The following is a 5,673-nucleotide window of genomic DNA, read 5'->3' as shown; positions in this document are numbered from 1 at the left end:
ATCCGCACTTAAGTTCTGATGTAAGTCCTGATGGCTTAAGTTCTGATAACTTCCTGTCTTCAGTAAGTTCTCATTTCCAGTTAAGTTCTGATAGTAAGTTCTGAAACTAAACAAATCAGATTAGACATGACATCACAAATATATCTAACAATCTCCCCCAACTTGTAAATTATAAAAATATACAAGTTTATAGATTTGATGATGTCAAAAACATTTAAGTACAAATGCAATGAGAGTTTATATGCACAACTAAATACAACTTACAGTCCATGCAGCTTTTACCAAATTCACTGAATCAGCCTGAATCCATAATGATTCCTTACAAAGTCTGATACCAGCTTGGTCTCTGCATTTCTTTTAGCTTCAAGTAACTGAGCTTTGACTTACTGCAGTTCTTCATCTTCAGTATCACCAATCTGATATATGGCAGCTCTGAGTGCAGAAATTGGATTTCTTTCAAGTACATCTCCCAGTCTGATTACCCTTGGATGTGTAGAATCTTCATTATAGCATAAGCATCTTCCTTTCAGAATTACTTCTACCTTAGCAGAATTCTTCCTCATGGGAATTTCTCTTCTATCATCCTCAGTCATCATTGGAGTGTACTCTGTCATTCTTGCACCAGAAATTCTGAGTAAATCTCTTATTGTCTTCAGAATATATTTTGACCATTTCCTGGTAACATCAGAATTTACCTCCAGTAGATAATGAATATATTGGAGCTCTTTGACAGATTCATTCAGCACATCAGAGTCAGATATTCTATAAGTTTTGCCATCAATCAGAAATAAGATCAATTTCTCTTTTTCTTCGTAACCATCATGACTATCCATCACTACTTGAGCATAAAGCACTTTTTCAAGATGCTTCTGTGTGATCTCTTCATATGGCTTGTCAGTCAATGTGAATGGATCTCTAATATCAACTTCTATCCCAGTCTAGAATTTCTCTCTATCAGAATCTAATCCAGAAGTGTCTCTAGCTTGCTTGGCTTTTAACCCAAATGCTGCAATTTGATTCAACATCTGATTTGTCTTAGGCTGAACTGGAATAGACTTGTTCTATAGCAGCTTCTTCTTGTCTTCTAATGTTAAGCTGTCTATGTTAACTTGAGCAGTGTCAGAGGTTGATGTCTTGATATATTGGTCAGGATTTGCAGTTTCATTTGTAGCTTGCTATTCTGAAATATCTTCAGGATTTTTTTAAGTTCTGAACTTCTTCACTCTGAACAACTTGAGCTATGTCAGATGTTGTCTTAGATTCTTCTGTCATCCTCTTTCTCTTCAGATTTCAACTGTTTCATCTTCAGCAGCAGCATCATCAAAGACTTGAACCATCTTGCACACAGGATCCATCAGAATTTGAGGAATCTTCATATTTTGTTTCTTGACTGTCTCCCCAACTTTTCCTTTTCCCTTGTCTTTGGGATCAGTAGTAGTTTGAGATCTAGTCCTTGATCTAGGAATCTCTGTGGCATATCTTTTTGTAATAACTCGAATTTTTGAGACCTTGTAAAACGTTTAATGAATAGTAACCCTGACATACGGGAAAACTTTTGAGCCCACACTATATAGTGCATAAGAAAATGAGTTTCGGAATAGATATTACGACTATACGTACCAAATGAGTGTATGTAAACGCTATTAGTTTTCGAAGAAAACGAACTTTGAAAAACAACCGTAATTACGACTTATCAAGGACTACGGGAATCACAATATAATTACGAGATTAAAATCCTACGGATTTATATTCAATTAGGATAAATAAAAATATAAGGAATAAATACGAAAAGAATTACATTGCGAACCATTTACGAATAACTATTGCGGAGAATGTTTAAGTAACCGAGTGAACGCGTAAACGATTAATTAAACGTAACGCACTAACTAAACCATGGTAAGGAAGTAACCATGGTTACTTCATCAAATAGTAAGCTAACCCTAGGATGACCAAGCTAGCTAGCAAATAGTGTGCTAAGGAGCTAACCTTGTAGTTTAGCTTGTAAGCTAGCAAGCTACAAAGATTTGTCCAATGATTTGGAGACAAGGAATAAACCTAAGCTATCCTAGGAAGAATAAAGATCAACTTGCAAAGATATCAAGTCACCTTCCAAGAAGCAACCTAGAATTCATCCAAGAGAAGCAACCAAGGGCTATAAATACCCCCCCCACCCCCAAAAGCTCCCATTCGACTATTTTGAAGAAAAGAAGGAAATTGCAATTCAAAACTCCAAGCTCTAGTTCTTGTAAAATCCCACAATTATTTCCCAAGCCTCCTAGCAACTAAACTAAGGTAAGAAAAAAATTTCATCTCTTTTTATCAAGGTTTGATGGGTGGTATAAATTCAAGAAACTCACTAGTGAATAGTGTGAATAGTAACCTCTCTTTGGTTTCTTGATTTTAATGGTGGTTTTAGGTTCCAAAAATCATACCAAGAACTTCCAAGCCTCCACCATCCTCAAGATCACATCTCAAGCTTTAAAGAAAGGTAAAAATCTTTGGATTAACTTTATTTAAGGTTCATGTTAAGATCCATTTAGTGGGTGTTAGTAAACCTAGCTTACTAAGTGTTGTTTATGAAATCTTGATGATTAAGTTAAGTAGATTTAAGGTTGGTTGTTGTTGCCTCAAGAACATGATGTTCTTGAGAGGAGTTTATGTGTTGATGATGATATGATGATTGTTGGTGGTTGTGTTGATAGTTAAGGCATAAACGAAACCCCGATCGTAAACGTAACTTCGTTAAAAACAACAAACCGTAACTTTAAGTTTCTGCAGAAAGTCTCGAAGTTGTAAACTGTAGATTCTTGAGAAATAACCTTTGTTTAATATAGACAATGTTATAAGAATCGTTTAGGCGCTTGAATCGCTTAATTCCGATTTACGGATCAAACTTTATGATCGTTTTAGTAAAAGTGTTTTACGCGAAAAAAACTGCTACAAATCACGAACTTTGAAAATATAAAGGATAGACTTAAAAGTATTCATAAATCATGAAATTTTACAGAGAGTAACATGTGGAGTTTCCTAACTGTCATAAAAATTTCAAGTGAAAATAATTATTTCTCAAATTTATAAAAATGTCGGAGCCGAGACCGCGCGAGTAGAAACCGTAAGAATCCTTAAGCGGAGCCGACAACGATAATGAGAATGAACTCAAGATACTTAGGAAAATGAAGTGACCATAAAGTGTTTATGACTTAAAAGAAATGTTAAGGGTAGTATGAGTTGAGAGGGTGTATAATGAGTAGCGCATGAGTGCGAGTTACCGTGAATTAGGACGGAACCTAACAAAATGAAATGTGTTTATGGTTATAGATTTCCGAGCGGAACCTAGAGCATCCTCCACCTCGAGATACCCAGGCAAGTTTTCAAACCCTACCTTTTAAGAAATATTGTGTTGTGAATATTTTACAAAACCATGATATATGCATGAGATTGCTTTAAATTGTTTTACGAAGTTTTGAGATGTATTACATTACTCAATTGTTGATAATTTCTAGTATATGTTCATACCAAGTTCAAAAAATTATATTTAGACCGAGAGCCGGTCGATGTAAGCTTATAAAAACCCGGAAGTATCCTGGAGGAGTTTATAATTGAGAATATTGACGCCAGCGAGTAGTGTGGCGTGTATATATTTAGACCGAGGATCGGTCAGTAAAAGTTGATGAAAACCCGGAGGTATTCCGGAGGTGTTTTAATTAAGAATATTAACGCTACAGTAGAGCGTGATGTATAAGTCGTAAGACCGAGAGTCGGTCAGTTTTATTTTATAAAGATAAAACTCGAGAATCATTCCGAAGATATTATAGGACGGATATAAGTCCATATTAGTACGTTTTAAAAGGGACTCATCGTCCACTTACGAAACATTAAAACACATCGAACTTTTAAAATGATTTCCCAATGAGCAATTTCCCTCAACTATATTTTATTGATTCGGTTATTAAATATTATATACGTATTCCTTTATTATAGGAGTAGTATACTTCAACATTTATTTACTCAAACCCGACTAATCATTATAGATTATTATTTATGTAAACACAAACTAGTTGAGGAATACTATTTAAATAAATCTTTTAAAAGAATAACTCATTCGAGGTATGATGAATATCAATTATCATTTAATTATTTATAGACTATTATTTAATTATTGATTATTTATTTGAGGATTGTTATTGATTTAAAGATCATAGATCCTGATATACCTTCTGATTTAGAAGTATCATTCGAATAATTTCAGATCGTCGGTGAATATTATCCCGACTTATTATTATATTGAATATAGTTTCAAGAAGAAACTTTCCCCTTATTAATTATCTGTTGACAAGGGTCAACTCACATCCCTAGTACTTCCTCCGAAATTCTCGGAAGTACGTATATACATATATATACACTTATATTCTAAAAAGATAAATTATCTCTATCAACAAGCAAAATGCTTGGGGAACTTCGATGTAGTTCAAGTTCCCGGGATGGATAGAATTCTGTTGAAGGACAATGGAGGGGTAGACTCTGGTACTACGTGTGCTGGATGGGCTACCAAAGGTACCGCAGGCGAAGGTACTTTGTGTACTCAGGAACTTGTGAAGTATGTGTATACCCGAAAATGGGACACGTAGCCCAAATGCGGCCAGGGTGATACCCGAGAGATGACGGTATTAGTCCTTTTACTAGTAAAGAAGGTTACTTTCCGTAGGACGACTGATCATCGTATGTGGTGGCTCCTGTGAGATGTCCAAAATCTTCCAATTGAAATTGATATGCAATACCGTAACCCAAGCCTAGGTGCTGGGATTACTATTAAGGTATTCGCAGGTTATAAAAACCCCTTAAAAGAATTATTCTCATAAGAAGGTGTGGGACACCGAGAAATCTACTTTTAAATAAAACATATATATATATAATATATGATGTTATTATACAGTCATTTTCATACTGTACATTATTATGCTGAGCATCTTAGCTCACACTTGTTTTCTTAAATTGACACAACACAATAGTGAATCAAGATGCCTTCCATGAGAACCACATCCAGGAAATGGGTAGGAAATGGCCAGCTGTTCCGTAGATTGTTTGGCGCAGTACCTCAGGTAGTCGGAATAAGCTGGATTAGTTTTCAGTTGTTTATAGTTCGGCTTATTTATAAGTATGGTTTATGTAAAATAAGAAATAAGAAGCGTATATTCGGCCGGCGGATTTACCTTACTTAAAGGTCACCCCCGGTAAGACTAATTACATTTGGGTTGTAATAAAATTCTCTAGTAATGATGGTTCGTTTCCAAGACAATAACCTGTAGTGTGTGTGTGTTAAGTGTGGGGTCGTGAAGCGTGAATATTTACATATTGTAGTGTGAGTTGTGTGAGTTTAGATAGCGTGGCTTCCGAGACTCCTGACCCCGGGTTTTGGGGCGCCACAGAAATGGTATCAGAGCCTTAGGTTATTAAATCTTGGAAATTATAGGATATAAAATATGTAGACCTAAGAATAATAAAATAATCAATTAGAGCTCAAGTCGAGTTCGTCGTCGGGCTACACGGGTAGTCTTGACTGTTTTACCCTCAAGGGAATTCCAACTCTAAGTTAGTAACACCTTGCCTATTATGTCAGGTACCAGTGGAGCCTAGGAGGGAGGTTGACCCTGTTGATGATTTGATGATTCATGT

The sequence above is a fragment of the Apium graveolens genome, chromosome 1 (genome assembly GCF_009905375.1).
Source record: "Apium graveolens cultivar Ventura chromosome 1, ASM990537v1, whole genome shotgun sequence".
Lineage (NCBI taxonomy): Eukaryota > Viridiplantae > Streptophyta > Magnoliopsida > Apiales > Apiaceae > Apium > Apium graveolens.
Note: the sequence above shows the minus strand (reverse complement) of the source record.